This window comes from Eucyclogobius newberryi, unplaced genomic scaffold (assembly GCF_026437365.1).
Source record: "Eucyclogobius newberryi isolate DKJ021-1_F unplaced genomic scaffold, fEucNew1.0.hap1 SCAF_11, whole genome shotgun sequence".
Lineage (NCBI taxonomy): Eukaryota > Metazoa > Chordata > Actinopteri > Gobiiformes > Gobiidae > Eucyclogobius > Eucyclogobius newberryi.
Window position 1 is genome coordinate 27,836,372 of NW_027315735.1, and position 11,513 is coordinate 27,847,884.

Genomic DNA, 11,513 nt, shown 5'->3' on the forward strand with positions numbered 1-11,513 from the left:
TTGTCTCTCATCTGTCACACACATCTTCATCTGTGCTCAGGGGTCCCAACTCCTTACCATCGAGTGCGGCGGCCGTCCATTTTGCTAAGTACTTTCACATCTGAGCATTTTCGGCGTCGTAAACACTCTGAAATGTTGATGAACGAGCCTCATCGCCGACACTAGGCGGCTGCTTATAAACTGGGGGAGGGAGGTCCGTTTGCTTTTACAGACGCTGACATCATGTGTTTTTCAAACCCTTCGGGGGCCCATCTGCATGACGGCCCACAATAGCACACATAAGGATCTATAGGTGAGTGAGCAAGGCACGCATTAGCATATGCGGCTCCGCTGAACACACAAGGTCTCGCAGTGATCTAATTAAGAAATGCCACATTGCTCGTTGTTGAGCCCACCATAGCTGCCTGGGTCCGTGACATTTACAGTCTGGTCCATGACAACATAATAAAGCTGTAGATAGGTGTCATATTTGCTAAATGGACAGTATTTTATCCACATTTTTGTTCTTCTTTGGGTTATATTTTGGTTAGTATGATAGTAACAATGGGGTCATCTTATTTTAGATCTAGTTTAGCCATAATTTAGATCTAAAATAGTCCCATTATAGACCTGTTTTGATCTGGTCAGTGGTGCAAAGTAACAAAGTACAAAAGTAAATGTACTACACTTATATTTTTAGCTACTGTATCTGTACTTTACTTATGTACATTTTACAGTGGATGTATTTATTACTTTAAAAACACCAATAGAGCAGATATCTGTACTTTCTACTCCATTACCATTTTTGAACAGGAAAATGTATTTGAGACGTTATTTTTTGCACGTTCTTGGTGACATCCTGCGGAAAGGTTTTGAGTTCAAGCCCCAGCATTGAGCAAACAAAAATATATGCAAAAAAGGCATAAGTTGATTTGAATTGCTACTGTTGACAAAAGATTAGCACAATTATTTCTTAAACTCACGACATTTAATGCTTTAATAGTTCTCAAAATCGTGTAAAAAAGTGTGAACAACTAAATATTTACTCTTAAAGTACATTTTCAAACGGGTATGTCAAAACCTTTACTTTTTGGATTTTCTACTTTTACTTGAATAATGTTTTTCCTCATGTATATGTACTTTTACTAACAAGACCGAGTACTTCTTCCACTACTGGATCTTGTAGTACTTAGAAATTCGCCAACACAATATAGATAGGTGACAATGAGTTATAAATAGGTGAAAATGAATTATCATTATTTCTCTACTATACTGTTTACCAGGTTTTCATTCATAAAACTGAATATTATTATTTTACTTTTGTTTCCAGGTCATTAAAGGTCATTCATGTGGAAAAAAATAGCACACAATTTACCACCAATGCCCTTAAAAAAGATTCTCCCTCTTCTTGTACAGACCTGGTACAAATGTGATTCTCTGTGGCTGGATCAGTGCACGTAAAATGATCTTTTTCAGCAACACGTAACACTAAAAATCACATACACCTGCACATGTGACTGCTGGAGCTTTGTCTTTTTCAGTGTATAATTACGTTATTATCAATGCAATTCCGGCGATCTAGAAATACATCAAATTTACATCGTCTTTTTTTACCTTAGCATCTTAATATTTACTACATCACATGATCTCTCTGGGTGGAGTCTGCATGTTCTCCCCGTGTTACCGTGGGTTCTCTCCGGGTTCTCCGGCTTCCTCCCACCGTCCAAAGACATGCATGTGTTAGGCAAAAATTGGTGACTCTAAATTGGCCCTAGTGAACTGTCTGTAATGTCTATGTCTCTGTGTTGGCCCTGCGACAAGTTGGCCACTGTCCAGGGTGTACCCCGCCTAAGGCCCGAAGTCACTGGGATAGGCTCCAGTCACCCGCGACCCCAAAAAGGGAACAAGCGGTAGAAAATGGATGGATGGATCTTAATATTTACATCTTGTTTGGAAATGCGCCTTCAAGTTGATGTTATTTTACACTCATTTTGATGTTATTTTACACACAATGCTCAAGACAATTACAATAAACGAGTGTTGTTGCATTCAAATCCCCACTCGATAGCATTTCACGACATTATACATACAATGTCCACCTCTGATATCTACCTCGGCTCCTTTCTTCTCTCATCCTCGTCAGGTTTCCTCTCTGTTCCCGACGTTGTTTTAGTTACAGAAATGATTAGAACAACGTGACCCGGAGGTTGCGCTGTAAATATGATCGGAGCTTATGGCTTTTGCGGTTTCCTTTTCAGACACGCTCTTATCTCGCAGACACACCTTCAGCGCTCGGCCAACTTCAATCCCCAAGACCTGACAGGATCAGCTCTCCCGTGAGCAGCTTATGACGACCGGCCGCTGGGGAAATTATGACCACCGTGTGATGAGATGGAATGGCCAGATACGGCTGTATTTACCGAAATGAGCATATTTGTCAGGCAGAAATGGCCTCCAAACATTGTGCTCGTCTTATCTTGTTTTTCTCCCTGTAGCATTATGTCTTGACGTCCGCGTTACGGCGCTCCTTTCATCCCCGACCTGGTCCTTTTCCATTATTGACTTACTGTGGACCGTGGGTTTATTCAGTTTTGTACTCTTGTTGTCTTCTAAGTAGACGTCCTTGTAAATCAGGCATGTCCAAACTACGGCCCGTAGCATTTTTCATGTGATAACAACCTATTATTAATGTTCCAAGTATCATTAAAGGTGTGGATGCTAGAACAATTTTATCAAATAAAAATACATTTATTTATTTTACGCTCATCCCTACTGCATTATTATTGTTATTTTGCATTATTAATAGGCTACTGGGATCTCAAAACAAAGATAATGTTCATAACCAGATTTGGGCTGAGCAGCCAAAATATGTACTTAAGTGAGAGAAACATTACTTTAAAATAATAAAGACTCAAATAGAATTAAACGTTGTGGCCCAAATAACGACTCAAGTAAGAGTAATAATGTATTTCATCAACACCATCCAGCCGCTGCTCCTGAGGGACAAGCTGGAGACGGCTGGTGTGGAGTATGACCTGGCAGAGTGGATCCTGGACTACCTCACAGACCGACCCCAGTTTGTGAGAGCCCGGAACTGTGTGTCTGACACTCGGACCTGCAGTGTGGGGGCGCCCCAGGGCACTGTCCTTGCGCCCTTTCTCTTCACCCTTTTCACTGCAGACTTCAGACATGACACGGACAGCTGTGTCCTGCAGAAGTTCTCTGACGACTCTACCATCATCGGACTCATCACGGACGACGATGACGCGGAGTACAGAGGACTGGCACAGGACTTTGTGGACTGGTGTCAGCGGAACCACCTCCTCATCAACGCGGGGAAGACCAAGGAGATGGTGGTGGATTTCCGCAGACGCCACCCCACTGCCCCCTCACCAGTGAACATCCAGGGACGGGACATTGAGAGAGTGGACTCATACAAGTACCTGGGTGTTCATCTGAACCACAAACTGGACTGGACTCATAACACAGACACACTGTACAGGAAGAGCCAGAATCGGCTCTACCTCCTGAGGAGACTCAGGTCTTTTGGAGTGACAGGGCCACTCCTGAAGACCTTCTACGACTCTGCGGTGGCATCAGCCCTCCTGTACGGTGTGGCCTGCTGGAGCAGCAGCATCACAGAGAGGGAGAGGAGGAGGCTGGACAAAGTCATCAAGAAGTCCAGCTCCGTCCTGGGCTGTGCTCTGGACTCGGTGCAGGAGGTGGGGGACAGGAGGGTCCTGGCTAGATTCACATCTATGCTGGACCATGAGTGTCGCCCCCTGCAGGACACTCTCTCCACTCTGGAGAGCAGCTTCAGTGAGAGACTGATCCACCCTCGCTGTGTGAAGGAAAGGTTTTGCAGGTCTTTCCTTCCTGCTGCTGTCAGACTTTATAACAAACACTGTTAGTACTGAACACTCGCAATACTGACCTAACCTAATACTGATGTGCAATTCTGTCATATGTGCAATTGCTGTTGGAATTCATGTGCAATTCATGTGGAATTACTGTGAAATTCATGTGCAATCTATGTGCTATTGTGACACATATTCATGTGCAATTACTGTCGGGATCACATGCAATGGTACTTATGTATTTATTTATTTGTCTATGGGAGTTTTTATTTATTTATAGGAGATCTTCTACTGAAAGTGTTTTTCAGACTTCCTATAAGTGTTCTGTTCTTCTGTATCTACCTCTGTATCTACCTGCGTTGCACCAATGAAATTTCCCCATGTGGGACAACAAAGGAATATCTTATCTTATCTTATCTTATCTTATCTTATTTGGAGAACCTAATACTTGAGTTTGGACATCAAATTTAGTTAAAATAAGATTCATGATTTGAGTTATTGTAATTGAACTGACAAAACATGAGGTAATACTCAGATTCTGGTATTTCCAAAGAATCTACGGAAAAAACCAACCACATCTGAAGGAGAGGTGTAAGAGTTAACCCTTGTCATTGGCAAGGCAAGTTTATTTGTAGAGCACATTTCATACACAAGGCAATTTAAAGTGCTTCACACAACTGGAAAAAATCATTAAAATCACAAAGAAATGACAGACCACATACATAGCATTCCATTCTTTCCCATATTTATTTGACATTGCCAGCATGACAGGCATCTCCAGGATGGACACATCACTTTTAGATTCTTTCCCATATCAGCGCACTATCTGCAAACTATGATAGAATTACTCAGACAGGGAAAAGGAACCAAGGCTTTTACTCAAGTCAGAAGAAAGTATGGCATTAGAAAGCTCTGAAAAGTACAAAAGTAAAAGTATCTGAGTAAATTCAACCGAGCGTCCCCCACCAAGCGCATCCCAAAGAACCATGTCTCCTGATTACTACAGCCATATCCCCAACTGCTGTATTACATCTGACTTTCCTGCGTGTCCTTCAGGTTCAACACATTCACAGAGAGAGCTAAATGTGCTTCCTGCTCTCTGCTTGTGTGCGCTGGGGGCCGAGGCAGCCCCAGAGCCAGGTGTTTCCCAGCGGGGGGCCCAGTCCATAAAACCACTGATCCGCTCGGACGCCATATTGTCTCCTACCGCGCGCCCACTTCCTGTTTCTCCCGTCCTTCAGCGCGCAGCAGGTCGTCCCGATCGGATTCACGCGCCGGGCTTTGTCTCTCTCCACAAGTGGAATATCAAAACGCAAGCCATGATTTTAACCCGTTTAGAGAGAAAGCAGAGACGGAGGAGGTAAAAGTCATCGGTCTTTCTCGACAGGATTTCTGTCAATCACACGTTCTGGCGCTGAAGGTCGGACGCAGAGGCTCGGCTCACAAATCACAACGTTTTGACTTTTTAAAAATTGGAAAATAGAAGGTTTTCTTTTTATGAGCTAAAGGATTCTGACCAATGTCAAGCTTCAAGGCCGCGGCTCAGCAGGTGGAGTGATGCGCTGGCTCAAGTTGTTTATAATGTTGACTTTTGGGAGAAAATAGGCCATGTGATCATACTTTATATAGATCGACTTGAGAAAAACCTTGAGAAAAATGCGCTTGCTGTGTGAGAAATTACATTTGTTGGATATTGAATACATCCTTGTTCGACGATGAGTCACAAAAAGCAGAAATACTACTTTGCAGAGGATTATATGGACAAATATCCAAATAAATATGGCTAACTAGTAACAGGGACTCGTTTTCCAGGTCACTGTCATGGCCCGGGACTCGACTGGAACGACAAATGACTTGGGACTCGTTTTCTGGGTTTCTCAAACTGTGGTACGTCACGTTTACCACATGCTTCTTCAGGTAGAATATTGTATTTCTCTGTTTTTCACATTTTCATTGATATTTTAGTCAATTTAATCCACATTTCTCTCTTTCTTTGGGGTTAGTCCTTGTAGAATTATACTATTATGAGTGTTTAATCCCATGTTTGACCTGGTTTGCCTCACTTTAGATCTAGGATTGTCCTGGTTTAGTTCTGGTGGCACTCTGAAAGCTCAATATTTACTTAGTGTGAAAGGTTTAAGAGCCACTGGACTAAAGGACTCGGACTTATGGACCAGGGACTCCAAATTGATTAGTTACACATCCCAAGACCTTAAAGTTTGAGGTTTAAACTGTCGACCCACATCATTTGTATCCCCTTACTTTAATAAAGATAAAAGCGTTAAGGTTAGGGTTAAGATAAGATAATCCTTTCACATGGGGTCACATGCTTTAAGAGAAATGTATGTAGACAATAAAGGATTAAACCGTATTTATATGATGGTTTTAAGTTCAAAGTATTAAAAACAAATACAATTCTTGCTGGCTGGACTTGTTGATTGTAGACGATTCAAACTTTATCATGATAATAACTCTTAGACTTCGGACAGTAAGGACTCAGACATAGACATGTTTGTGAATTTTGTTCATTGACAAATGGTAATAAGCCTTATTCTGATTCTGATTCTGATTCCGAATATGGTGGACATTAGCAAAAATCATAAAATCATGACTCATCTTCAACACTGGGATATGAGACATGTTTCACCAGCAAGGACCACGACCCCAGCTACGATGCAGTTTTTATTTGGCATACGAGAACCAGGAACAACACAAATGTACAGAAATTATGCAGTTTTGGGGCTCCCGGCAGGCTCCCGGGCCTCGATACCCCCATCAAGGAGATCAATTAGAAGGTTCGAAGGGTGGAAGGAAGGGAGGGGCACGAAGTCACAACGCTGCTCTGTGTGACCTGGATGCTTAAATAGTGTCGCTGCAGGAAGGGGCGTGAGAGGGGTGTGGTCCTGCTCCCAAACTACTTAAGATAACAAACTTATCTTCATGTATTCCACCTGCACAGATGTTTATTCCACATGTTTATTCCACCCGCTCTGACCAGACACTGCTGTCTTCTCAAACATCTGCTCTAAGACGTGCCCTGCCTCACCGGAGCACAGGTTTATCACGTGTGGACACTTTGGAGGATTAAAGCACGGCTGAGAATAAGCCCATTTTATCTGCGCACACACACACACACACACACACTTACACACCGTTTCGCCAGTCTAATCCTTGCGCTTATATATATAATATATATAAGCGCACACTTTTTCTTTGTGCCACTTCCCCGTGCGTTCCCCACACACACTCACGCGTCAGCTCTCAGCGTGGCGTCGCTTGTGCCGCGCAAAAATAAATAAAGCGCTTCTCACTTCAAAGAACAAAACTCTCTCATTTTCATAATTGATCACGCGGCTCTTGACGTTGAGGCGGGTATTGTTTCCATGACAACATATTGAATTGTTTTTTGCGCTCATAAGAGGGGCCCATAAGTCATAACCCTGTCTGACTCGAGGCCCCAGTGACGTGTGTGTAATTATCAGTGTAAGTCGGTGTGATCCCTCATTCGTCCGGGAGTGATCCATCGTCGAGAAGGTTTCAAAGGTGAACAATGTTTTAGATGCTTTGACTTCCAGCTAAAAGTAGTTTTTGAAAAAGAATTGTTTCAGATTTAAAATGACTTTCGGATTATGAATGTAATTATTTCACATCAACACATGCTTCTGATTTGATGTGCCTCCAAAAAAGCTTTCAAGGAAACCATTATTTTAAAATATCCTTATCAAAAAGTAATTACACATTCACAAAAAGTACTTTATAGGACAAAATAATGATCTATGTCTATCTTTGTATCAGAACTAAATTTTTTACAGTTTAATTAACCGAAAGCTTGGACGCGGGCTTGGACGACTCGTTGAAATAAAATGCAGTTAAGATAAATATATATAGAATTTAGCTAAAAAATATAAACATTTATCCCAGAATAGCAAATCTTTTAGGTTTTTAATTTTACTTCCTGATTGTAATTGATGACATCACACTAGGAAATTACCCAGCAAACACTGGTCAAAAACAAAACAAATCAATTTAATTTTTTTTGACCAACAAAAATATATGAGAGCAACTTTATTTTGTTGAATTAATGTCTATAATGTCAAAAAAGTTGTTTCTTTGTGTAAATTATGCATACATTTTGACTGGTCCCTAGTGTGATGTCAACTTCCAGCCTTTTTCTATAGATTTTTCAAAGTTTTCTCCACAAATACCAACTCGATGTGTAAAACTATAATTTATATGGAGTACAGGTATAAATACAGCAAATAAAGTCTAGATTAGAAAATCGTAAAAGCCTGTCATGCGCACATAATAATAATAATAATTAATGATTTATACAGTGGTTACATGTACAATAAAAATCACATAGCTAGAATAAACAGCTAACCCAATAATTAGATAATAATAATCTGATTATTGCATACACAAGAGGGACCTGTTGATCAGTGGATTTTTAGATTAACTGTTGTATTTGGAAGACAAAGCACAAAGAATTTAAAAATAACTATTTACATTTTTAACATTTTCCCTTTCTCGTATGTCTTTTTTGCATAATTTTCCTCATCAAAACCTGCACACGTGTGAACAATAAGAGATAAATCAGATTAGTCGCAGCAGATGTTACAGTTTATATCATTTCAACAGTTTGATAACACCAGAAATCAGAATACGATTTAATTTTATTGTGCTTGTAAACTCATAATCGCTGCAATTTTGAGATTTTCACACTTGACATTTTCCCCACTTATATGTAAAACCATGTTAAGCCTCACAGATGCTAAATACAGAGGTAGTTTTTCTACTCAGCAGTCATAAAAGACTCATGGAGAAAATGGAAGCTCAAATAGACTTCTGAGACTTTATGATTACGCACCGTATTGTCATATTTTATCATCATTAGAGATTGTTGTTGGCTTTACAGACCAGATAAAAAGCTTGCTCCTTTAGGTCACGTCCAACTGTACTTTCTCAGCGTCCTCAATACTTTACACTGACATTTTTGGCGCACTATCAGAGGATGTAAATAAGAGTGTTTACTTACCATTAGTATTGGTATTATTTAGTCTTATGCTAGCTATTTTTACTTTACTTTATTATTATTTACTTTATTTTATTACTATTTTATTTTGTTTCATTTTTATCTTTATCATTTTATTTATTTTATTTTTTTCCTCCATTCACTATTAAGATATGAGAGGAGTTTTGTTAATAGGAGTTTTTTTGTTTTGTTTATAAGAGTTCTTCTTTTTTTTTTTAAACTTCCTATAAGTTATCTGTCCTTTCCCCCTATAGCTTCTGCATTTTAACACCAAAATTTCCCCACGTGTGGACAATAAAGGATTATCTTATCTTATGTTCAAATTTATGCGGATCATATTTCAAAATTATGACTTATAGCCTTTAAAAATGGACACGAATATCCTTCTCACTGCATGCAAGGATTTCACTAATCTAAACCCTGCCCCTTGTAGAGAGGAAAAACTCTTGAACAGGAATATTCAAAACGCACGCGACGCACACCGAGGGCGCGCAGCCGGCTCCCTCTTTGCGCATTAACTCGTACAAAACGCCTGTCATCGCAGTCAGAGGCGCACAGCGCAAGCCGATGGATCTATTTAGCACGGTGGAGGAGGAGGAGGTCGTGAAATGGGCTTTGATGCTCCCTCTATTCATCTGGCTGCTTCTTATGCGCGGGACGTTGGCGGAGGAACGCGGCGCGCGCTCCGGTAACTGCGCTTTTTCTGGCCCTCCGTGTGCACCAAAGCTGTGGAGCGCAAGCGCGCGTGGGCCTGCAGTGTAAAGTGATGGTCTGATAAGCACGTTTATCATGAGGAATGTTGTTTTGGCGCGTAATCTTGCGTGATGTGACCAATCCGACTCTCCATCCTCCTCTTTGGGTGTGTTTCAAAAGGATAAAGTCCCCCATTCGTTTGTTTTTAGTGCAAGACAGATGATTTTGTGTATTTCTTGTGCATGCGCGTACTGACCTCTTGTGGAGAAAAGTGGCTACGACAGGTGGTATGTAGTTAGTAAGGGAACAACAGGAAAAACATTCTATAAGACATTATATACAGGCCTATTTTTGTTTCTTTTGATTCTTCTTTGACATGTAGCTTGATTTGTCTTCAAAATAACAAATATAAAAGATAAAACATACTAAATTCCACCAGTAGATTATATTATAAATAGTAAGCATTATCAAATACAATTAGTGACCCTCTTTAGGTTGTCCTGCTCAGCCTTTTGTCCCACTTTTATTTTTTATTTCCAGTTTTTTAATATACAACACAGTACGGAAGACACACTGAAAACCGAACACGACCAGAGAGAGAACAGGAATTATACATACAAAATATAAATGTCCAATTTGGTTCAACATTTTCGAATGTTTCCATTTTCAAGTCAAGTCCGAATGTGATATTTTCCATTTCAAGTCAATTATAATGTCAATCCACATCTTGATGTTTGGTGCAGTTTGTGTCATGCATTCTTTGTCCTCCTTTTTCATCAAAGCCACAGGAAGGCGGTTTACTTATTTTTTCTTTTTTACATATTTGTTGTTGTCTGTTTTGTTTCTCCTCACAAATATATATATATATATATATATATATATATATATATATATATATATATATATATATATATATATATATATATATTTTTGGGGCGCTCAGGGTTGTAATAGTTGGCACCTATTGCAGTCTCGTTCAGTGCGTTGATAAAACCTGAAAAGTGTCATTTTACCATTTGAAATCTTCACCCTAAATGCAATAACACTGTCTCCAATGTTGTAATTTATTTAACTATTCATTGAATTGATATTAAAATAACGCTTACACTTGTATAGCAGTTTGGACAATCTCTCTCAAAGCTGTTTTATAATGTGTACGTTTATGTCCTCAATCCTGCAGCTGGAGGAGCACAATACTGACACAAAGAGGATTGCATCGGCGGGACATCCATCACCATCATAATAATCTTCTGCAGAACTTAATATGCAAATCTCTGCACTCTAGAAAGGCAGATCATTACGGCAGGCCTGGATAGGAAACGGCAAAATGAAAAACGATTACAGAAGAATAACAATATTCAGCACAGGGCGATCAGTCATCATTCTAAAGAAGAAAAGAAAAAAATCATCGTTATGAAAGCTGTTTGCACAACGGATGACACGCGACCTTTGACCTGAACGCGGCAGTAATGGAAGCTCCCGTTCCTGTTCTGCTGGTGTCAGGCATAATATGACAATTAGGCGTGTTTCTGCTCCTCCGCTCAGCCGCAGCAGGTGGTGGCTCGCGCGCGCTTTGTTGTGATGGATTTAGCTCCGAGTCAACAAACACAAATGTCACAATGCAGGAGCGGCCAGGCACGTTTCTGCTGACCACTTCCAGTCTGTGCAGTTATTCACTATCTCCGCGTGAAAGAACAAACATAGTGAAGGTAAGACACTGGAAATGTACTTTCTTTATACAGTGTTGTGCACGGATGGAGCTGGTGAAGTGTCAATGACATCATTACATGGCCAGTGGAAATAAGATACAGATAACCCACGATTTAGGTCTGATTTTTGTTGTGTGTTTACATGCACTGAAGAAATATGATCATCAAATATAATGTCACATTCAGCAATAATGTCACATTCATGTGCATATAACTGATGAAAATGGATTAGTGTTTAGTGTT